The following is a 25,673-nucleotide window of genomic DNA, read 5'->3' as shown; positions in this document are numbered from 1 at the left end:
CCATAAGACAAAGAGGAAACACAGATGGATGTGTGATAGGTCTCAACAGGTGGTCATGCTCCTTTTCATTAAAAAAAAATTTTTTAAGATCATTTTTCGCTGTTGGCTCATCGTCAATGTTGGTTTTTTCTTTCTTTTTCTTCCAGAAACTGTTGAGATATAAAATTCATTCCTTATAACATAATTAAATTAAGTTTAATTACAAATTACTTTTAGAAAATTTATAAAGCCATGCAACCATAGCCACAGTCAAGTTTTAGAACATTTACATCATTCTCCAGAAATTCTCAAATGCCTGTTTTTAGTCAATTCTGGCTCCTTTTCTAGCCTAAAGCAATGATTTCTGTCTCTATAAACAGGCCCTTTCCAGATATCTCATATGAATGAAATCACATAGAACATAGCGTTTTGTACTCAATGTCTCTTACTTTGGCTGACACTTTTAAGGTTCATTAATGGTGCATATGTCCATGTTTTATTCCATCTTATTGCTGAGTAGAATTTCATTCTGTAGATCTACAATTTCATTGTAGGTGACACATATTTAAATGAGTTACTTCTTTTGACTATAATGAATACAATTTTATGATCATTCATGTTCAAATCTTCTTATGGATGTTATCTTTCTCTGCCTCCATTGGATTCTTAGGAGGGAATCTCTTTGTTCATGAAGAGGATTATTATTAGTATTTTTAAAGGTACCCAAATATTTTGCAAAGAAGCCATCCTGTTAAACATTCCTACATGTGCATCATGGGCACAGTTTCTCTCCATTCTTGTCACCACTTGGCACTATATGTTCCTTAGTTATAGTGACTGTTATATATCATGCAGGTTTTAATGTGCATTTTCCCAAATAACTAATGTAGTTGAGTTTCTTTAGTGTGATTGCGAACAACATGTACATCTTTTTTAGTAAAATATCTTGTCCATTTATTTGCTCATTTTAAAACTTGGCTTTTCTTTGGATTACTTAGTGGTATGATTTCTTTATACATCTTGAGTAAAATTCCATCAATACATAGTCCTCATATACTTCCTTCCAGTTTATGGTTTGTCTTTTCAAAATTGTAATGCTGTTCTTGGAAGAACAGGGATTTTAGTCTATAAAGTTGTATTTACCAGGTGTGTTTTCAATATTAATATATTTTGCCACATTTATGAACCTTGACACTTTGCCTAGTCTGAAGTTATTAATTTTTTTTCTTAATTTTTTCTTTTGAAACTTACATGTTTTAAAAGCCCTATATTTCAGTTCATGATCATTTTTTCTTTATTGTGCATTATTCTTATAATGATCTGGCAACAAAAATTTAGTACATTCATACTGAAAATGAGTATTTGGCTCAAGTTGTCTCTTGAATATTGGGCTCAATCAATTGGAATATGACCCAGATATCAGACACAGTGAATGGTGTCCTACTTGATCATGCTTTATCATGGTTCCTTCCTATTTCTTACTCAAACAGGTCCTTGGTAACAAAGTATTAGAAAGACCTCAACATTAGAAGTACCCCAAACTATCTCAGACAGGAAAAACTAGTACAGGACTGAGGGTATTCCAGAGGAGTTACTTGAACTAGATTGTGTGAAAGGTGTGGATGTAGGAAAGGAAATGGCTAAAATGGACCTCCATACCACTGGTCCGTGTCTGTTTTCAGATGATGTCAGTGTTGAATGTGTATAAGAAAGGTGGAAACCATAGATAGGTGGGAAAGAGAATTCCTGAGAGTGTTGGTGGGTCTCCTCAACTTTCATTTCTTTACTTTGCCCCTAGCAGACACAGTTCATGATACATGGTCTTTTCATTCCCCCCCCCCCCCAAATGGCAGCGGTGTGACTTCTTCAAATTTTTATTCAATATATAGACAATGGGAAGTTTAAATTGCAGGTTCAGTTCCATGATAGTGTCCTAAGAGGCATCCAGGTGCTTGATGTCCCCAGATGATGTCACCATGGGTTGACATCAGTACAGACTTACTTGATCTGAGAAACTATTTATTTGCTCTAATTATTTAGTGTGTTAGCCTAAGTATCCTCCAGACTTTGTGTGAGATCTGAGTACCTGTGATTCTTTCTGATGCTGCTATAGAAGGGATGTTCATGATCCTTTCTCAGAGGGTTCATCATTGGGACATCTCTAGATTTTAGGTGGACCTCATCGTGGTAGGAAGCAATCTTATTGGTGTCAATCAGTCCTCCCTAATGTCTAATTGTTTTAAAATATTGATTTTTTTTAAAAAAAAAAAACATTAGAGTTAATTTGTTTCTAGTTTTTTTCTGATGCAAGTTTTTTTTTTTTTTTAACTTTCATTTTCAGGTTGTTCGTTGATGCCATTAATTTTGATTATTTGGGTCTTCTGACTAACTTTCTGGAACTTTCCAACAAATCTCTAGCTAGTTTTCCAGTTCTCTACTTGCCTCAAATAGGATATAACCTCAGACAAGCAAAAGCGCTGACCCCCTTCCTCTCTCTGAGTACTATCAAGACCATTTTAACTTCTTGTACTTCATATCAAGAAAGACATTTGGTGGCATCAGCAACATTAGTTACTTATTTTTTGACATTTTGGGGTCAGTAGTTGTTGGTTTCAATTTCAAAACAGAAAATGATTTTTCTTATATTATACATGTGCATTATTTTATACTTATATTACCTTTAATCTGTACTAAATTCGGTATCCAAAAGGCTGCCTATTTCTTACTTGCTTAGAAACTCTTTTTTTATTCTTCTTGGTTGCATGTTGGGAGGTTTGCATTTGAGCTAGTTTGTCATACATTTTGGTGTTTTACTAAATAAAACCACGGCAAAATGTATTTATTTATTCATAAATATATTTCTAAAATTTGAAGGGCAGAAGTGGTGTATAAGCAAAAGGACCATATGCTGAAAACATTGACTTTAAACTAGTGAGGTCATTATTAATATAGCGGGGGTAATGTTGGCCTCTTAAAATGGCTTATTTCACCTTCTAAAGTTTCAGACTTGCTCTCCCACTTAAATGTTTGAAAAACTGTCATAAGTTCACTATTTATTCTGGAATGAAGATTTCCAGGCTCACAGTTGCAGCATGGATGCATTATGACTGTCCTCCAAAATGCACAGACATAGGCAGATATTAAACCAGAATATTTAAATAAATGTTATTACACTTCATCTTCAGACTTATTCATCAAGATACATTAAATATTGTGAAGTCATTGGATCAACATCTCAGTATTAAATATCATAATAAATAGTATAGCATGTTTCATTCTTGACCTAATTGTAAGTCTCGAATATAGAATTCACATTGTTGAATAGTAATACTCTCACAGTACCCTACAGTAATATAAAACAGTACTATACAAAAAAAATGTGATAATCATTTAGTCAATTAACTGTACGTTTTCTCTCCTTCACTCAACCTCACCATGAAAAGTTCTTCATGCTCCATTATGAAAACCTGGAGGCAAAAGATTAACACTTCCTTGATATTAAGACGAATAAATAAAAATCAATACTTTCCTTGTCATCTATCCAGCACATATTTATTCAGTGTCTATATTATACCAGATGCTAAGATAGATGCTAGGAGAGGGTTTAATATTACCATGATGACTTCTGTGCTCAGGGATTGTTTCCTAGGGAGCTAATTAGGAAGTAATGAAAGAGCAATGAACAATAGGAAGCAGCTGAAAACAGTACCTATGTGAAGAACATAGCCTGGAGGTAACATGGTTTATTTCCTCCTTGTATTATTTGACATCTATTTTTTATTATTGAAAACATTTATTTGAAGTTTTCTATAATTTACAGAAAAACAGCAAAAATAATATTAGCAAAAGGATGCCTGCATGCACTTTCTCAGATTTACATGGTGCCAATGTTCTACGTAATTTCCTTATCTGTTTCATAAATGTATTTATCTGTATCCATCTATTGATCATCTATCTACACATCTTCTGTCATCTATTCATCTATCTGTCTATCTGTCTGTCTTGTGTATAATTCTTCTGTGTCTATTGAGAGAGCATTAACTGTGAGTTTTTAACCTTAGGTTAGCCTGTGTTTCTCAAGTGAATTTTATGGAAAATATTCTCAATAATATTTTATGGAAGTCCAGCACTGTTGTCAATGAGTAAAATAAATATCAGTGAAACAGTATCATGTAAATTACAATTCATTTTCCTTTTTGGACTATTAACTAAGAACCTCATGGAAAGCAGTCTTCTCATTTTTCTGCACTCAGGATTTCAAGATTCATTGTACAATTGGGAGTGGCATATAATCCTGTCACTTCTGTTTGCTTTAAAGTGGGATATTTCCATAGAATGCAGTCCCATCTTATCTTTTTTTCTTTTATAGAACATCCCCAATTTTGAGTTTGTTTGATGTTTAGGTTCAAGTTATAGATTCTCTTTCAGGAGCAACACAGGTGACATTACACTATCTATGTATGTTTTATTTTTCACAGAGTTTTCTGTCTCTCACAACTGCCCCTCCTGCATTGGTGATTGATCGGGGAATGTCTTTCTGTATGTTGCGAATATGTGTTGCTCTAACTGATTGATAAATAAAGCCATTGGGCCTATGGCAAGGTAGCTTAGAGGCAGGCAGGAAATTCAAAGAGAGAGCCAGGAAGAGAAAGGCGAGGCAAAAAGATGCCAGGCTGCTGCCCAAGGAACAACATGCCAGCAGACCGGTAAGCCATGGAACATGTGGCAAAACATAGATTATTAGAAATGGGTTAATTTAAGATATAAGAGCTAGCTAGTAAAAGGCTTGAGCCATGGCCAGGTAGTTAAAAATAATATAAGCCTCTGTGTGTTTACTTGGGTCTGAGTGGCTGTGGAGTGGGTGGGACCCAGGAAAACTTCAGTTACAGCTGATGTTCATTTGAATCACTTGGTGGCAATAGTGAACATTTTCTCTACCTGGTTATTAGTGCTTTTCCTATTATTTCTAATAAACAGCTCAGGGAAGCAGCCAGAGATCATGCTAGAGTGCCCAGCAGTGGAATGCCCCCATTGGGGTTAGTATCCAAGATATTTCTTTCCTGGTCCAGCCTTTACTATGATAGTCTCAAATTAACGATTTCTCCATCCATCTATCTCTAGCTAGTGTTATTACCTTGAATAACACAGAAGCCATTTGTTCTTCCTGAAATTCCAGTAAGTAGACTTTATATATATTCAAAACAACTGGTTACAAAGAAACACATGCAGTGGGATTTTAAGATTAGTGTTGAAAATAGAAATTACATATAATAAGAATTACCTGCTGAGAATGTCTTAGGAAGGCCAGTGTATCTTCCATTTGAAAACAAAAACTTGCAATGTTTCTATGGAAAGGTACTAGACTCTGTGAGCACACTACAATGAGAGAGAAAGTTAAAACAAAAATTCTAAACAAATGATTAAAAATCACATTAATTTATAAATTATTTCTTGATTGGTGCCATATTGGGCTCCCCTTCATTAAATAGAATTAATTATATAGATTTAAAAATTAATAATAAAAGTTAAATGTTTTTAAAAGTTTACAGATGAATATTTAATAGGTCAATATTATCAGGGATTTTAAAGTATAATAAAAAGGAAATGCTTCACTAGTACTTACTTATTTCTGTCCATATTACACATTTCTGCTAAAGTCATTTTCTGAAAGCATTTCAAAGTCCTTGGGATGAAGGAATATAGTTTGTGGGGGAAAGAATTCACACAAGTCACAAAGATCTCCACCGAGTCAGTACTTTGGCCTGTTTTCATGCTCACTGTCTCTCTCCCTTAGTTGATCCCACACAGCTGCCTAGAAAAGTGCCAGGCTCTTGGTAGGTGCTGGATAAATGCTTTTTTTTTTGAGTGAATTAGTTACAAAAAAAAAAAAAGCCTTAGGGAAATGGAATAAATGATTTGTGCATGGCCTTCCAGCTATGGATTAAAACTGAGTAAGCCTCTCTGACTTCACGCCAGCAGCTTTCCACTATCTCATGCCTGATGTGAAGGCTGTTCACTCACATCCATGCCCTGGCGCTGGCCGGGCTGATCCTGTGTAAATTCATCCCAGGCAGATGAGCCCTACTTTGCTTATGTAGTGTTCACGCTCATCCTCTAATGGATTGATGCTGGTGGCCAGGGGACCATTTTAATGCATCAAAGAAACAATTTTCAAGTTCCTTCGGAATTCTGAATATCATGTGTCCTCACATCCTTGGAGTGACTACAATTTGGAACAAGGAAAAGGGATTGGAAATAGCTTTAGATCCCTGGTAGCATCGATGCTATTAGCTTCTGTTCTTCAGCATCCATAAGTCATGGTAGTGAAGAAAGGGCTTAAGGTTGTCAGCCTGGACCCAAGCACACAGTTCCACAGTGGTAATGGCTCCCAGGAGAAGTGAATTCCAAGAAACTTGACAAAGTAGTCATGATTGTAGCCGTGCTAAAAGAATCTCGTTTTGTGTTTAAAATAGGTGAATTATTATGGCGCTTGTATTATTAACTATTATTTTCAGGGTAGATTAAATGTGAGAAATTTATTTATTTACTTTTCTTTTTTAAAGACAGGTCTTTCTCCATTGTCTCAGCTGTCCTCAAACCTGAGATTCTGCCTCAGTGTCTCAAATACAGTTTACAGGCATATAGTAGCCCGCCTCACTTCATTGTAATGTTTCATATTTTATTTGCTTTTCCCTATCACAAAATCTGAGCTTTATTATTTGTCCTTGGGGATGTGAAGCATTAAGGAATATGTCCATATAGAATATTCTCCATAATATAAGCTGAATGTCACAAACATCAGTTATTTTTTTGTTGCTGTGATAGAATACCATGACTAAAGGCAGCTAAAGGAAGAGAAGGTTTATTTGGGCTTATGATTCAGAGGGGAAAGAGCCCAAGATGGTGGAGCAAAGGCATGGCCCGAAGCCCCAAGCAGAACAGCAGGAAAAGGATCGCGGGAAGTTCACACCTTTTTTTTTTTTTTGTAAGGAATATAGCATTTTAATTGACTACTTTAAGTAGAACAAATTAAATTTGTATTTAACAGTTTGGGTTCATTTCATTTATACAGTACATTGAATAAGCCATGCACAGAGTTAAGTAACAAAAGTTCCCATCTTGAATCAAGAGCAAGATGCAGACAGCAAGAAAACATCACCCCATCTGTAGTGAGACACTTCCTCCAGCATGGCCACACCTCCTAAATCCACAGTCTGTTCCCACAACCTTGTAAATTTATTATCTGTCCTGTCAAGAGGGGATAAACAGGTGTGGTTACATTAAACTCTTTAAGATGGATTTTCTTCTGGATTGTCTCGCAGACCCAGGATCTTCATGGTGGTCCTGATAGGTGGAAGAGGGAGATAGATGCGTCAAAGTAAGATGAAGATGTATGACAATGGAGTGGTGGGATTTTTCAAGAGGCTATTTGCTAAGCAATAGTAACAACCAGAAGCTGAGGCAGGCAGGAGAAAGGGCTCTTGGGCTTCCAGAAGAAACGAGGTCCTCATAACTCATGTTAGACCTTGGTCCTTGAAAGCTGTAAAACTGCATTTATGATATTCTAAGCTACCACTTGCGGTGATGTGTTAAAGGAGCAATGGGCGATGAATGCGGCTTTCCAGCATAATGAGAAACAAATCTAGTGTCCTTAGCCTAGTGTCTCCTCCAAGACACTACCTTCCCCAGTTCCTCTTCTCAAGTGTGAAATCTTAAGTTAAATTTTGGGTAAAATGTCACACGCTTAGAAATACCGAAGTGCTGACAACTGTCCTGCCTGTCTTGCTTTGGGGCGCTCTGATTTGGCCTTTCTCAGCCTCCCGCCCCTTTCATCTTCTCTATGCCACAGTAGCTCTTTCCTTCTCTTCTTCTTCCACACTTGCCACAGGCTGGGGATTTTCTTAGTTGTATTTCATTCTTTCAGAAGCCTTCTCAGTAACATCCTGTTTCCAAAGCCGGCACCTGCCTTCTTCCTCAGTTTTAATTCATCATACAAAGTGATGGGTTTCATTATCTCATTTTCATACAAACTTTGTTTCCATCTGTGCTCTTTCCTCCTCTTTTTCTCTCCTGCTGGGTTCCTCTGGTCATAGCCCTCCTTCACCTTTCAAGTGGCATGCATTCCATTACTCCTAAGATCTCATCTTCTTCTCTGATGGCCTTCTTTCTAGGTTCATCACACACACACACACACACACACACACACACACACACACACACACACACACACACTTAAAATCGAGGTTCTGTATAGGAGAGAAAACATGGCATTGTTTGAGTCTGGTTTATTTTGTTTAACATTATTTCATTTTATTATGATGATTGAATAAAATTCCATCATGTTTATGAACCACATTTTCTGTTAATGGACATCTAAGTTGATTAAATTTCTTAGTTATTATGAACAGTGTAGCAACAAACAATGCTGCCTATCTCTGTGGAAGTGGTTAGAGTCCCTTGGATATATACCTAGGAGTGATACAGCAGGCTCATATGATAGTACAACTTTTAGTTTTTTAAATAACCTCTATCCTGACATCCATAGTGACTACATCAGTTTTTCACTGTAACTCAGTAGTCAGTAGAGTTTCTTTTCTCTTCATCTTGGCCAGCGTTTCTTTGATTTCACCCCATTCTGACTGGGGTGAAGTAGAATCTCAAAGTAGTTTTAATTTGCGTTTCTCTGACAGCTAAGAACACTGAACATTTTTTCAAATATTATTAGCCATCTGTGTTTCTTCTTTCAAGGGCTGCCTATTTGGTGCACTAGCTCACTGACTGGAAGAATGGGGTCTTTGAGAGTATTGAATTTTTGCAGTACTTTATATATTCTAGCTCTTGGTACCGGGTCTGATAAACAGCTGGCTTAGATTGTCTCCTAGTGTAAGTTGTTTCTAGTGATTGTTTGCTTTGCTATGCAGAAGGTTTTTAACTTACATAATCCTGTATGTTAATTTTTGTGATGATTTGCTATTGGAGTAATTTTCAGAAAGTTCTTGCATATTCTTATATCTTCTCCAGGTCTTTGATCTATTTTTATATTTTTGTAGGGTGAGAAATAGTCTCCTTTATGTGTTATGTAGCTATTAAATTTTCTCAGCCCCGTTTGTTGAAGAGGTTGTCTTTTCTCTATTGTATGTTGACATTTTTTTATTTTGTCAAAGATTAGGCAGGTGTCACTGTGCATTATTTCCGAGTCTTCTGCTCTATTCCACTGACCTTTGTGCTTGCTTTGTACCAGCAACATCAGCAGTTCCGATGCTCAGTTAGTTCACCTTGACCTCAATTTATCTCCACGGTGGCATCTGCCGTACGCCATGGAGCTATTTATACTTCCCTCCTCTTGGCTGGAGAGTGAGCTCTCCAAGAGCAGGGACTGTGGGCTTCTTGTTTCATCCTTAGGCCTGCAAAGTTCTGCCTGGGAATAGTCAATGTTGACAAAATTTTGCTAAACCAATGGCTCAAGAATTTTGGATTCTAAAAGTAAGTATGTTTATAAAGGAGTAAAAGTCTTTGTGAATCCACTTCTGAAGAAATGAACCAAAGATAAACAAACCATTTAATTGATGGCCTAGACAGATCAATCTTTCATGGCACAGCCTTTATGCTCTTGATAATTACAACACTGAGTTTTCCTAAAGAAGGTGGAGCATGTTAATTTATAAAATGATCCACACCCTATAGTTTCTTGTGTCTGAGATATATGTCTTAACTGCTGTACCCATGTTCTTATATTACATTCAAGAAACTACAGAGAGCTTCTCACAAGGGAAATTATTTCAAAGATTTCTTTTTCATTTTAACAGTGTAGATAAAGCATTGACCATTCCAAGTGGGGGAGAGAGAGACAGAGACAGAGACAGAAACAGAGAGAGCTTTTATCCTATTATAATCTGAGATATGACTTCCTAAGATGTTAAGTAAGTCCTAAGCCAGCTAAAATCAATGAAAGAGGAGATTGGACTTGAGAGGGCTGGGATTCACTGGGTAAGATTTTTGAGCCTTATACTTGCTATTTGTTAAAAGCCAGGAGTCAAATCAGACAGAAACAAAATTTTAAAGTAGTTCTCCATTTACATGATTTCAATTAAATTATATTCTGCCTGTACTGCAGCTGGTGAGAACAATTATATTAAACCAATGTCCCCTGGAATCAGGGACAACTTACTTATCAGTTTTGCTTATCTTAGTCTAAGTTAGGTCCTCCAGTGTTTGAAAAGCTTTGATGCCCTAACATGATGTTTGCCAAAGTGGGGTCTATAAGGAGCAGCCAAATTCTCTGTATTTCAGGCACTTTCTTTAAACTGCCTTTGAAGGGGACTGTCAAGTGTCACATGCTGTTTGTCAGTTAACACTCAGGGAGTGAAATTCACAAAGGGCACTTTATGTACCCTCACAACAAGGATATCTTTGCCAACACTTCAGAGCTATTTTGAGTTTGGAAGTTGTAAGTATCTGTCTTTTTTGAGGTGATAGTAGCTGGCCCAGGACGCCTGGGTTTTAAGTGAGTTGGTACTTTCAAGACCTTTTGACACTGGCTTTCAATTATATGCCCAATGACTTGTGTCTTTTATTTATGTGGCTATCTTTATCTGATGAGCCATAATAATGTCTTTATTTCTAATTGTCAATGTCAATAATATAATTGTCATAATGATTAAAAACACCAAAAACCCCTACCACATGTTGATTGTTTCCTAATTATGCAGCATTAGGAGCTCATTGAATATACCCTGGAACCTGGAAGTAGGGACTGCTATTCACTGTGTGTATGATGAAAACATTGAGGCTCAGAAAGTTAAGTAAAATACCTAAGTAAACAGAACACAAGTGGATTTGCACTGGGAATTGCATGAGTTCCTGGCTCTCAGTTTGTTTTTCAAGACTTTTAGAAGACCATAGGTATCAGGGGAGGTGGGGGTGGGGAATATGTGTGGAGGGCCTAGTGGAAATAAAAGTGGAAGAGATCTTGCATAAAGCATTTAGGTGTGAAATACATTTTTTCTTATCATTATTTCCAGGATACATCTTGTGTGTGTGAATGAGTGTGCATGTGTGTGCATTGTGCACGGGCAACTGTACATGTCTGGGTGGTGTATGTATTCTGGTTTTTCCATTTTCCAATTTTCTTGTATGCTCAAAAAATGTTTCAGTAATTGCTGATCTTCTGTGTTTTATCCTGGGATCTTTGGAGGCTTGCATTTCTGCCTGTCTTTTGTAACTCATCTAGCTGATAATATTTGGGACTCTCAGTATCTACAGTTCAGAGCTGGAGAATCAGAGGCCATCCTTTTGCAGCTCTCATTACAAGCTGACCACAGACTCTCTTTGTACATTGGTGCTACAGAGAATAATGGAAAAATAAAGGAAAACCCAGAATAAAGGCACTATTCTGGAAACCGGGGAAATAAGCATCAAGCTCATTTTGGAGACAATAGTGGATTGGTTCACCTTGACAATGCCTACACATTTCGCTCTGGTTCTCATTCATCATTGTAGTTAATTTCTCTCTTCATTGGCTAAAAAGATGAGTAGCAAGGAAGACAATAGAGTTAAACCCGAACAAAGAGATCTTTTTGATCCACATCCTCTCTGTTCCTTTCTGAATAGGGGCCTTTAGCCATGGGAGGTCCATTCTGAGGAGCCCAGGCATTTCTACCTCAGTAGCTGTGTCTTTCAGAAGAACAGGGAAATGCCTGTAAAGGGGTAAAGACCCAGTTAATGGCTGTTTGAAAGAGAATTAACCTTCCAAAGGAAAAGGTGGACACCGCAAACTCCATCTTCACTCAGTAGCACCACAGTGTGAAATACTGGCCAGGCGCTTGCTTATTTGTTTTGGAAGGCAATTTGTGTGTGTGTGTGTGTGTGTGTGTGTGTGTGTGTGTGTGTGTATGTGTGTGTGTGCGCGCGCGCGTAGTTTTAGAGTTCAACTTCTCTTCTAGAGACCCACATTTCTAGCATCACAAGTTGGTCCTGGGAGAAGTGAGAAGTGAGGTGAGCTTGTGTTGATTGAACGAACTTTTCCTCTTTCGTGACTGCAACTTTGTTTATTAATTTCTTTTTTTATCCACACTCTTTTAACAAACAAACAAACCCATTAAACAGTATTAAGTAAATTGGAATAAATCTCTTTTGATTTCAACAATCATTATATCCCAACAACTGTCAAATCACAACTTCTTCTGAACTTTTTTATACTTTTTTATTTAAACGTATGTTTCAATTATTTCTCTCACTTTCCTATTCACTCATATTAATGTCATTTGCAGATAAAATACAAAAAAGCATGCGACTAAGTATTTCCCGTTACACTGTCACAAGAAATCCTTGCAGTGTTATGCCTTAATGTGTTCTTTCTTTTACCTTTTGTCAACTACTAATTAATGATGTTGACTAATTAGTAATTCAGAGATTATTAAGTATGTTGAAAATAGGTATTATTCAGATTTTTGGAAACAAAAATTTATTTATAAATAACCCTATAAAGCACACAGCCCTGTATGAACTCTAATGTGAACAATGACCTTGAATAATCCTTGTCAATGTAGGTTCCATCATTACAGGAAATGTTTCACTTTGATTGAGGAGCTATGAGTAAAGAGTGTGGGAAGTCTCGGTATCTGGAGCCCAATTTTGCCAAGAACCTAAAGTGCTGTGGAAAAGTGTAGCATAAGCTGGGCATGATGGCACATACTTGTTGACCTAACATTTAGGATGCAAAGGCAGGAGAATCGCTACAAAGTTTAGGCTAGCTCCACATCTGGTTTCAAGCCAGTGATTGCTACAGGGTAAGCTTATATCAAACAACAAAAACAAAACACAGTGTTTTTAAAGTAGAAAGAGTATTTATATGCTTCTTTACTTATTTTCACACGCAAACACACAGAAAATTTTAATTATCACTATCATGAATGTCTGTTAACATTGTTGCTTAAGTCCATGTCTACCATTTTCAGAACAATTTATGTGATGAATGGGCTCCATTTTAAATTTAAAGCTCTGAGAAGTTTGATAATTTTATCGTGTGTGTATTCAGTTATCAGTGTATCTAGACCCAAGCTTTGACAGTCTGAGAAGAATGTCAACACCATGCTTCTTTTAGCTAGCCTTGTAAGAAACTATCTGGGATCTTATACCTTCTCTGCAGTTGCTAGTAACAAAATATGTCCTCTAAAATCAAGCCGAGAGGACTTAGGGGTGAGATAGTGATAAAAATTTGTCTTTCTTCTACTGTAAAGTTCCTGTCTTCACTGAAGCAATTGAACAACCCAACAGTAAAGTTTATAAGGCTAAGATTAATTTCATATCCCTGTGTTTCGAAATGATTTATAAACTGATATAGCAGTCTATCAATCTCTAGTGCAGTCATTTCCTTTTTCCTGTGTTGTTTCTTCTCTACTTTGTGTTTTTCTGTCTTTTTACTGTTCATAGATAGGTAGGATCTCTTCTCTCAGAGTGGAAAAATAAAGAGCAAAACGAAGAATAAATTAATTTAAGGTCAGTTTCCATCATTGACTAAAAGAAGGCCCACTTATCTAATGAAACTGATACCTTTTGAGTTATAGCTCTAATTCCTGTCTTGGTAACTAGCCTCTGGAGACTGCTTTTGGGGATAAGAACACATTTTTCTGCCGACTCCTCTCCTTTTGTTCCAGCCATACAAGGCAATGATCTATGCAGAAGAATCTTAGCATTTGCCAAAGGTTCCTTTAAGCATGTATTGATAGTAACTGATTGAGGATTTTTGAAAATAAAACCCACATGCAGCCTTTAATGAATTGAAGTCTAGCTTTATGATCTTGAGAGTAAAGTATCCTGAGAACTTTAGCACTATATTAGCAAAAGAAAACGGTAGGGAATGTGTACAGGATTCTATTCCTTTTTCAGTTTCCTCATAACTGTTTCATATAGGGGTACAATTATATTTATTCATAGCGTTAGTATCCAATTACTCCTGGGTTTAAAACTAAAGTTTTCCCACATAATTCCCCCTTTTGCAATAGGAATCACATGGATGTCCATCAAGAAAAGAAAGACTCAGTATGTCCCTGCAAGCTCAGATGCACTTGCATTTTCACACCTGTTTTTTTTTTTTTCCTGAGATGTATTAGGATCATTGTTGAATAAGAAGCACATTTCTTCCTAAAACACCAAAAAGAGAGAGGGGGTGGGTGGGATTTTGCTTAGATTCTTTCTCAATATTTTAGAAATGAGACATGTTGGGGTTATTCTAGCTCCAGAGGTTAAAAAGGAATCTACAGAGCTGGGAAGTTGACTAAGTCGGTACATGCCTGTCATACAAACATGAGGACCTAAGTCTAGTTCTCCCGAACTCGTGTAAGAATCTGGTGGCAGTATGTGCCTGGATCCACAGAACTGGGGGCTGGTTGTACAGACAGAAGGATCCGTAGCTCTCACTCTTCCACTCTTCTGAGTCTGTGAGACTCAGTTTCAGCAAAAGACCCCTTATCAACCTAAAGGTGATGTGTAGAAAGACAGTCGCATCAATGCTGGGCCTCCACAGGCATGCTCACATACATGTACACATACTAAAAAGTACATACAATACACTGCACACACAAACGATACTTCATACACACAACTAATACGTGTGTGTGTGTGTGTGTGTGTGTGTGTATGAGTGTATGTATATATATTTATCACCTTTCCCAAACTATGACAGGATATAATTCATCATACTATCCAAGTGTTATCTAGTTTTACAATTTAAATGTAAGTGGTAAGGATGTTAAACCGATTTAAACATCCTCTTAATGAAAGTACAGGGACTCAACAATCGAACGGAAGAGAGTCTAAACCTATTGTTTAATTTTAAAATTAATCTAAATTCTTCATCTTTTAAATATTTGGTACTGCTTGTAGTTTCCACACATTCCAGAAAGGAAAAAAATAAAAAATATATAAAACACAAAACCATATCTGTGGTTCTATTTACAGTTCATTTCACTCATCCATGGCCAGGAAAGATTGAAAGCACCATGAAGTCTTATTTCTTTAAGATAATTTCTTGGAGAATTATAAATATTTAGCTAAACACAGAAATGTTCATTTGAATGTTTCAAATATGCTCACATAGAAACCAAGTCTGAATTTGGTTGATCATATTTTTAAAACTTTTCCACACTAATAATCAATCAAGCAAATTTGTCATTCCTGCACTGTTACTTATTCAGCAATTCATTATGTAAATATATAGTCAATGTTTGCTGTTTGAATTCGATGTTAAGGAAATAAGGAGTGGAGAAAGAGGATCTGAATATTCCTGGAGTTTATAGCTCATCGAAGCAAACAAATTTTAAACAAAGAAAAGTGAAATATAGCCATGAAATGTTAGGTAAATAATAGAGTAAGGGATTGGAAAGTTGCCTTATCAGTTAAGAATAGTGGCTGCTCCTCTAGTAGACCCTGGTTCAATTCTTAGCACCCACATTGTACCTTAGAACCATCTTTAACTCCAATTACAGGGTATCTGATGCCTTTTTATGGCCTCCATGTGTACCAGACACACACGTGGTATGTAGATGTAGATGCAGGCAAAACACCTAGACACATAAAATAATAAAATAGCAATCAAAAGAATTAAAAATAAAAGAGTAAGATGCACAAATACCTCTTATCACATGTAGTCACTACAGGCATATTCTCTTCTAGTCCTTGTATACCAAACCACAGAAATTCATTGTCTGGAGTGAACCCATTTCTATCCTGCCTCACATTAGGACAAATGAGAAACCATTGGTTGGGCAGCACTCAGTTCTCTCACAGGCTTCACAAAGTGTTCTGGGTATTGAGTTTTCCACTTATTTCCCACATAGTCAAGTTAATTCTCATTCGAAAAGAAGATGAAACACATCAAATCAAAATATGCTTTTCACCAGGCAAGGCTGATGGCTGTTTTTGGAAAGCTGTCCAGTTTTCTTTTTGAATTTGAATGTTGTCTATATCTCAGTAATTTCCCACCTTTATTCTCTGCTCTGTGGTCCACTTTGTCACCTGCCACCATCTGTTTCCTTCCCAGTGATTTCACTCTCGCTAGCTTCTCCGGCCGTTTAGACCCGCCTCCCTGTTTCTAAACATGTATCTCAACGTGTGGCATGATCTTCGCTCTTTTCCCGGTTGCCTTCCCCAGCAAAACCCGTCTAGCTGGCAGGCAAGCCCTTTGAAACTTCATATCTAGTTTCTCATGCTACTGACATATTCTTTTTTTGGCATACAAATGTCAACAGGTAGGCTCAAGTGGAGAGAAGCATGAAAGGTTAATTCCCCAATATCAGTATCAACTATAGGAAATGCACTTGCAGAGTATCAGCTAAGTGGAGCCCCTCGAATCAATTGTGGTCTGTGACATCTACTAAATTAGAAGGTTTCTATCACAAGGAATACAAAATTAGGCTGTTCCAATGGCATGGCTCGCCGGGTAGAGCAGAGAACATCCATACGTAAGAGCTTTTCAAACATAGGAAGCCAGTGTTAACACTGTAAAGTTTTAATCAAAGAATGAAAAGTTGGTGCCAAAATTTAATGGAACATTATCAGACATAGTTATTAATTCTAAATGCCTTTTAAGACTTGGTCAGCTGAGGACACATCTCAGTTGTAGAGTACTTGACTAGCATGCACAGGGCCCTGCATTTGATCTCTAGCCCTACAAATATGTAATAAAGACATAGCCAAGATTTTTCTGTCAGCATTATAGTAAAGTACATTTTAAATTATAACTGTGTCTAATAGGAAAAGGAATTTCTAATTGTTCTATCATCATCTATCTATCTTCTATTTATCTATCTACAACCTGTCTATCTGTCTATATCTATCTATCTATCTATCTATCTATCTATCTATCTATCTATCTATCTATCTATCTATCTACCTCTATCTACCTCTATCTATCTATCCATCTATCTACCTCTATCTATCTATCTATCCATCTATCTATCTATCTATCTATCTATCTATCTATCTATCTTATTGGAGAAATTATTTTGGCCACTCCACGTAGTTAAAAGGATATTTATTTAATGGCGTAACTCACAAATTAAGTGAAAGGTAGGTCGCAGGGTCTGGGGAAGGTGTACTGTAATCCAGCGGTGTTCTCCGGAGCTCTGCACAGTCCACCTTCACCGTCCAGCGTCCCGGCACAGAGAGGGTGCACAGAGAGAGCGCTGGCCCATCCAGCTCTCCAGTCTCCAGGCGCCTCCCCTCGCCCCGCCTTGTAGGCGTGACAGTTGCCAGAGTCTCAATGGGGGTTGGAACTTCCAGATCCAAGCTGGAATGGCTACCCACTACACTATCTAGCTATCATTTATCTATCTATCTATCTATCTATCTATCTATCTATCTATCTATCTATCTATCTATCTATCATCTATCTATCTACCTCTATCCATCCATCCATCCATCCATCCATCCATCTATCTATCTATCTATCTATCTATCTATCTATCTATCTATCTATCTATCAATCTAATTAGTCAGCAACTTTGCCTGTGGAATAAAAACTGTATGATAGATTTTATAAAAAAAATGGATCCTTTTAAGGAGATTGTAAAGTAATTTATGAGACGTGTATTTTTTTACTCAGTGATATTTTATGGCTGATATTCCTATGATAAAACAATTAGATTAAAAGACAGAAGCATAGAAATGTGTGAAGTTTTATTTGACATTGGAGCCTTGAGAAATCAAGGCCCAAAGAAAGAGATAAATGTACATTTTATGAAGAGCCATGCAGAAGTGTGATTGGAGGAAAAAGACAGAAGGATTAAGGGAAAGCTGTCTGTTGGCTTCTTCCCCCATGTCCCTGTTCACTCCTTTGCTCTTGGAATGGGAAAGACCCTCTAATATGAGGATCTGATGATGTGCTGTAGAAGGCTCAAGAACACTTTTCTGGCTGGCTTCAGGGGTAATGGCAGGTCAGAGCAACACCTTCCTGCTTCTGCTACCTTCTCATATGGCAAGTTACCATATTTTGGAGTAGTATTTCCTTATTCTTATTAAAATAGTAATGTATTTATTATTGGAAATAAATGAAAATGTGGACTATTTTTTTTTTCTTCAAAGTTTTTTCTTTCCAAATTTTTTCTCTGGGTGCTATATTTCCAAAAATATTTTTTTGAATTGGGAAGGTACAAATAAACACAATGAAAACTTTCCTTCCTTCCTTCCTTCCTTTCTTACTTTATGTTACATGATCTTATTGCATGTGGTGGGTTTTTTTTTTTTTTTTGGTTTTTTCGACACAGGGTTTCTCTTATGTAGCTTTGCGCCTTTCCTGGAGCTCACTTGGTAGCCCAGGCTGGCCTCGAACTCACAGAGATCCACCTGGCTCTGCCTCCCGAGTGCTGGGATTAAAGGCGTGTGCCACCATGCCCGGCTCACATGTGGTGGTTTAATGAGAAGGGCTCCCATGGGTTCATATATTTGAATTCTTGGTCCACAGTTGGTGGAACTTTTTGGAAAGGATTAGGAGGTGTGGCCATGTTGGGGAAGGTATGCCACTGGGAATGAGCTTTGTAATTTTAAAAGCCCATGTCATTCCAGTTGGCGCTCTCTCTGCCTAGTGATTACAGGTGAGATATAAGCTCTCAGCTCCTTCTCTCATACCTTGCTTGCCTGCCTGCTGCCATGCTCACTGCTGTAATGGTTGTGGATTTGCCCTCCGAAAACTGTAAGTCCCAATAAAGTTTTTCTCTGATAATTTGCTTTGATCATGAAGTGACTTCACATTAATAAAAACTACAGAACAGTATAATTTAAGGCTGGTCTTGAACTCTCAATTCCTATTCCCCAAGAAGTGGATGCCAGGTATGTGTCACTATATCTGGCTAAAAATGTATTCATAGTAAGAGACTGATAAGAATTTGCATGTATGAACACTAATTTATTTAAACTCATATTTAGAAGAATGGCCATTTGAGGCCACTTGTAATAATCTGTATGTGTCCAGAAGACAAAGGTACATACAGGAATGTGATGATGAACCAGGCATGGGTTCAGTGCTGGGAAATAAACTAATTAGACCCATGATTCCTAGTAGTGAAGACCTCGTCAGATGGATTAATGAAGATCCCAATCCACAGATTTTAGTAGCCTCCGTGAACACAGTTATCTATGAATGAGACACAAAGAATATTTATCATGTGCCTCACTCAAAAGGAGACATGATGTGATAGAATGGACAAATTACTAAACAATATTATTACAACTAGGAACATTTTTGTTTACAAAAGATAACCAAAATACTACAGAACATCTTACATCTCTTACCTTGTTTTATTAATTTGTTGTTATAACACTATTGCTATTGGCTCAAATTACCATACATAGTCTAAAGCCACACGTTTATTATCTAAAGGTTCTAGAGAACAGAAGTTCATAATGTGTCTTATGGTGCTAAAATCCAGGTGGCAATGGAGTTGCAATCTTAGAGGCTCCAGAAACAACTTCTTTCCTGCGTTCTCCAGCTTCTAGAGTCAGCCTGCTGCAGTTCTTGGTTTCTGGCCCATCACTCTGATTTCTGCTCCTGTCGTTGGCTCTCCTCTGAATCTCTTGTTAGGACTACTGTAATTCGATGCAGCCCAGTTACCATGGTAACATGATAACTTCTGCACTTGGAGAACTTTACATCTCTTATGTTATTACACATTTTAGGAATTATGAAATTGCCATATTTATGGATGATAAAATGTCTATAGATACATCTCTCTGGTTCTATTGTCTAGTCTAAAAGAGATGAACTACACGGACTCAAGGCAATTTCTTAGATTACTATGACTTATCTCAATAGATATTTTGATTAATATTGGCAAGCAAACAGTTCTAAGCTTTGCTTACTATTTGTAGTTGAAATACAGTTTATTCTGTTTCACTAAAAGAAGATCTAATAATTGTGCCTTGCACAGAAACAGGTAGTACATGTGGTGGACATTGATGATTTGAAATACGCACTTGGAGAAGGTCTCCATCCTTTGAACAGAGATGTCCAATCAGAGCTGCTAATTCAGGTCTGCTTTTTAAAACAAGAAAAGTTGGCAGTAAAGACCAGATTTTTCTTATCATACAAGAAAACATGCAAAATTTTAATGTTTGTTTTTTTTTTTTTTCCAAGACAGGGTTTCTCTGTGTAGTTTTGGTACCTGTTGTGGATCTTGCTCTGTAGAAACAGGCTGGCCTTGAACTCACAGGGATCCACCTGGCTCTGCCTCCTGAGTGCTGGGATTAAAGGTGTGCACCACTGCCACCCGGCTGCAACATTTTAATTTATAGATTAAAAAAATATACATAATATACCTATGTGCATTAAAATTCACAGAAAATCAATTTAACTCATGCAAAAATTTAATTAAAGATCTTCCATGAAAAAAAAATACTTGCAAAATATACTCCTGTATGGAAATAAACTTATTTAAAGATTTAGGAATGGTTGTCCAAAATGATGTTGAAGGTCATTTTGCCTTGGCACACAACATTCATATGGACAATGCCCAGGTTATATGGAAACACCCATGTAGCATTTGCATTGTTTATGAGAGTAAAATGGACTTTGCCATGAGTACATGGGAAAAACTTAACGTCTCTTCTATATTGTAAAACATAAAATGATGAGGCTAAGTTAAAGAATCTCAAATCTCCAATACATAAGAAAATATCAGGGTGCATTCACATTTTATTACTAAGACAGGAAAGGCTGTTTTGATGACTCAAGTTACATAGCTTACAGGCTTACAGGCTTACATAGCTTCCCTAAGACCTTTCTCTGTTTTTAGAGCCAAAGTCAAACAAACAAACAAACAAACAAACAGACAAATATGAAGCATGCTGATTATGTTCTGTAACTAAGTCTGTTTGGAGATAAAAGGTGTAGGAATGGTCAAAAGCACCAACTCTGTGTGAACATCGGCAACCTGTCCCTGAGAGACATCTTGAAGCTGATCAAGACAGAAAGGAGAGTCAGATTTTTTTTTAGTTTCACTGTATTCCTGGCTGACTTTAAACTCACAGAGATCTACTTGCTTCTGCTTCCCGAGTGCTTTGGTTAAATACATGCAACACCAAGCCTGAGTTGTCTTTAGATTTTATAAGGAGCCAGAGGACAGTTTTAAAGAAGATGCCTAATGATCTAAATATTTACCTTTTCCCCCAGTTATAGTCCACTTTCCTTCTGGAGAACCAAACCTTAATGTCCCCTATCTCCAAAAGTAATGGCATATAACCTTGACAAGCAAGGGTAACACTTGTGTATGATGCAGATTGGGAACAACCACTCTGATGACCACTGTTTTTCTGTGAAAGCTGTCTTCTTCCTTTCTAGAGGCTGGCTTAGAGCTCGTGAAGTGGAAAGGGCTAACTTTTAGCCAACTGGGTTTTCTCAGGAGGCTGTGCAGGGAGTGCATGGGTCCCAGTGACCAGAACAATAGACAGAAAATGTATGGTTCCCAGCATATTTAATCTTATTTGCATCCTTATACAAATTCTCGGACAACTGATAAATTTCCACTAAGCACCTTTTATTATTTCAGATACTCTAGTTTTCGTATTCCACTAGAGGGATTATTAGTGTGATAGGATGACCATAATATAACACCATCAACTATGCTATGCCTCAAACAACAGGGACACTTTTCTCACTAGTTCTTGAAAACTTGTGGGTCTCTTGCTCCTTTTAAATGTCTATTACTTACTTTTTATTCTTTCTCCATAATGGATTTTATACTTTCATAATGTAGATTAGAGTAAAAGTATATTCTCTTGTATCCAGGTTCAGCTTGGAAGATTCTGGAATCTTGATTAATCTGTTCCTTAGATAAACAAGGTGACTATCATGTGGTGGCCAAGGATTAGTGGTAGGGTCACCACTCTACTTTATGAGGAAAGCATAACTTCAGCTACCGTCTCCTTCTCTCTCCTGGTCATCTATGGTCATTTACTTGACTTACTATAGTTATTGACTATATATGCCCCTTCTTCCCACTTTGAAATATGGAATTCTAAGCCCCAGTGCAGCTAAATGTAGCTTTGTTTGGACACAAGGTTGTTAAAGAAATAATTAGAATTCATTGAGGAAGGAGTATCCAAATTATCTAATTCAAAGATATTACTATCTTTGAAGAAGATAATATTAGGATTTAGACAGGCACAGGGAACTGTGTGAAGCCTAGTGGAGAGGACAGTCACGAGCCATGTTCAAAGTGAGAAAAGGGTTGGCAGTTGGCAGCAACCAGGCTGGCCCCTTGATCATATGTGTCAGTTCTACACAAATCTGTAAACTTCTGTTGAATTTCTTAATGAAATCCTTTTTTTTTTGCAAGCTTCTTATTTAACCTTCACTTCTGCTGTGTGCAACCTAATTGTCCTGATCACTATGACAACTGAGATGTGAACACATTCTTCCTTCCCCCTCACCTGAACACACGTTTAGCATTCAGATTTGTCTGAATGGGAATGTGCCACAGATGCGCTATAGTTTCTACTCCCCACTTGTTATCTGGGCTGCAGGAACACACCTGGTGTTTGTCAGAGGCAGGGTGCCAGGTTCTGGTCTCTTGTTGTACTGGGATTAATGACATCCAGGGTTCCACTACCCTTAAATTCAGGTTTTATCTGGGATGTGACCATGCAGAATGAAAACCTCAGATGGTATGTCTCTGCTGCCACAAACTGTGACGCTGATAGTTTAAGTACACACACAAATACATTTAAAGCAGCTCAGGTCCCAGAGTGTTTTTACAATTATTTCTTGAGCAGAAAAAACAAAACAAAACAAAATGTAATTTGTTTTAGCAAGGGCATAGCAATGATAATACCCCAATTCTTTATAGTAAAAAGTCACCACTTTCCTTGCTTTCTCTGTCTCCTACTATTATTTAAATGCTTATCAGTTCTAATAACATTTATATAGATAAATTATATATAGGGGGTCTTAGGCACAGATGCCAAAGTACCAGTATGATATATGTATTTACATTTGTGATTACTACCATTATTTATGCAGTTGGTCCTATAGGTCGAGGATCAGCATGCTATTTCTGCCTAAGAGTTCAGGCTTTCTAGCTGGGTGATCTCTGCATCAACTATTCTCTTCTGCAAAACTCAATCATTGCAGCTGCACTGCTGCATCCTGCTGCTGAGCACTCCTCCATTGCAACAGGAAAGCAACCATGAGAGAGTTCCAAGGAAACCCCATCTCCAAGCCAGCAGAATTCAGGGGGAATGCAGAGGCTCACACAGGCAATCCTAGCATTCAAGAGCCTGGGGCTGAGTTGGGAAGGTTGTGAGTTCTAGACCAGCCTAGATTATTTATCAAGGTTCATTCCCCCTTTCTATTTAAAAAAAAAAAAGGAAAAAAAAAAAGAACTCTAGCACAAATATTGTATACAGGGGCTGGAGTGATAGTTCAGTTTGTAAAATGCTTGTAAGCATGAGGATGTGAATTCAGTCCTCTAGAATCCACACACACAACGTTGACCGTGATAACATGCACTTTTCATCTCAGGCCTGTGGAGGCAGAAGCAGGCAGATTGCTTTTGCTCAGTGATCAAATAAATCAGTCTACTTGCCACCAAGAGAATCTATCACAAAAAGCTTGGTGGATCGCACCTGAGGAATGACAGCCAAGGCTATTTTTTGGCTTCCAAATACATACATATATGTGTACTTGTGCATAGGGGATTTTACTTGTTCGTTAGTATATAAGTCATTATCAACCAGCCACCATACACTAAATATTATAAAATACGTTAGAGACCATGATGGAAAGTGCAAACTTGAGCATTATGAAGCTTATTGATTAGTAAGAAAAATGTGTAAGGGATGTTAGGATGGGAAATACAGAGGATGTGTGCTAATTTAGCAGAAGGCTCTCCTGTGGTTTAAAGTTGAGATGAATCTTCTTTTACATGTAGTGTTTAAGCTGAATGGCAAAGGGTGAGTAGATGTTTAGATTTGACCTGATTTAGTAGACAAACATAGGAAAATTTGTCTGAAACACCTGGGAACAAAGCAAAAAGCAGGGTGTGGGCAGCTAAAGAACCTGTTTATGCTACAGTGGGAGCATTACAAGGGGAAAAAGGGATCTGGGCAGATGGTAGAAGGTCTTACATTCCAAAAGGAATAATCATGGATTTGATCTCTTCTGATTTTACATATATATATATATATATATATATATATATATATATATGAATGATTATATGAAAAGAAGATTAGATGAATGTACCATTAGGAGCTGGCTGGTTCAATGATTCACACAGAAGAAGATATTTTGGATTAGAGTGATAGTGTATATGGAGATAAGTAGAAACAGATGGTGTAGCATTGGCAGGACTTTGTGAGGGACTAGACTGAAAGGTGAGAGAAAGAAAAGAGGAGTTGGTAAACATCCATCCATCAGGAATCAAATAGTACTTCTCCCTTTTTAGAAACTTTCCTGTGGGAGGTCTGACTGCACATCCTTACTCAAATTCAAATTCTGTTTCTTTAAAAGTAAACTCACATGTTTATCCAAGATATCTTTTTCTACTGCTCAAGTTCTTTGGACTCAAGAACATCTATTGTCTGTTTTCTTTTGGCATTCCCACAAATGTTTTATCATTTACTTTATATATATATATATATATATATATATATATATATATATATATGCTAGATTTTAAGATGCATTGATGTCTCTCTTTGATTTCTATATAAGATGGATAAGAAGCGTATGAATCACCTTTAACTTTAACAATAAACAGCTAACCTTAAAAGCAGGCAGTGTCCTTCTACAATTCAGTGTTACCATTTTGTCAACTTCATCAAGTCATAGCAATGGCCAAGTAACTAACATTCTGATCTCTCATTGCTTCATTAAATTTATTTTTCATTATACTATCTACATTTTGCTCTTTCAATTTATTCCACTTATAATTTCTCAGCCATGTCACTCATGTCTCATTGTAATAATTTCATATTCCTTTTATTTTTACACATTTTCTTGATTATTTGAGAATTTCACACCATACATCCTAATCATACTCAGTTCCCAGTCCTTTCAAGTCTATCCCCTGACCCTTGTGACCTCTCCCCCAAAATGAAAAAGAACAGAAAAAAAAAAACAAAACTAAGTCCAATTTGTGATTCCAGTATACTCACTGGAGCATGGTCAAACTCCCATTGTTTAGCTCCTTAAAGAAAACTGAGTTCTTTCCCACCCACCCCACCCCCATCCAGAAGCCATCAATTGTGGAGAGCTACACTTCAGCGTCCTTATAACAATTTTAAAGAATTCTGTTTGAAGTCTTTCTCTCTACACTGTTACTTTTTTGAGGTGGGGTAGGTATAGAGGTTGTCACAGAAGCCTTCTGTATCCCTCTTTCTCAACTGTGAGTCTGCAGTCATTTATACCACTGCAAAAGTAACTTTCTTGCCTTAACAGTCAGCAGGAGCACAGGTCATAGACTTCCACATGGTCTCCAGCATCAGCACATGGCACAGATCTCAGCTTCATCTCTGGTGGCAGCAGAGACCATGGACAACAACACAGCCCTCTGCCGCAGGACAGGCCGTGGACACTATCACAGCCATTAGTGACAGTACAGGCCAATGACATGTCTATCTTAGGGTTTTTATTGCTGTGAAGAGACACCATGACCACAGAAACTCTTGTAAAGGAAACATTTAATTGTGGTGGCTTGCTT

The sequence above is a fragment of the Peromyscus leucopus genome, chromosome 20 (assembly GCF_004664715.2).
Source record: "Peromyscus leucopus breed LL Stock chromosome 20, UCI_PerLeu_2.1, whole genome shotgun sequence".
Classification (NCBI taxonomy): domain Eukaryota; kingdom Metazoa; phylum Chordata; class Mammalia; order Rodentia; family Cricetidae; genus Peromyscus; species Peromyscus leucopus.
Note: the sequence above shows the minus strand (reverse complement) of the source record.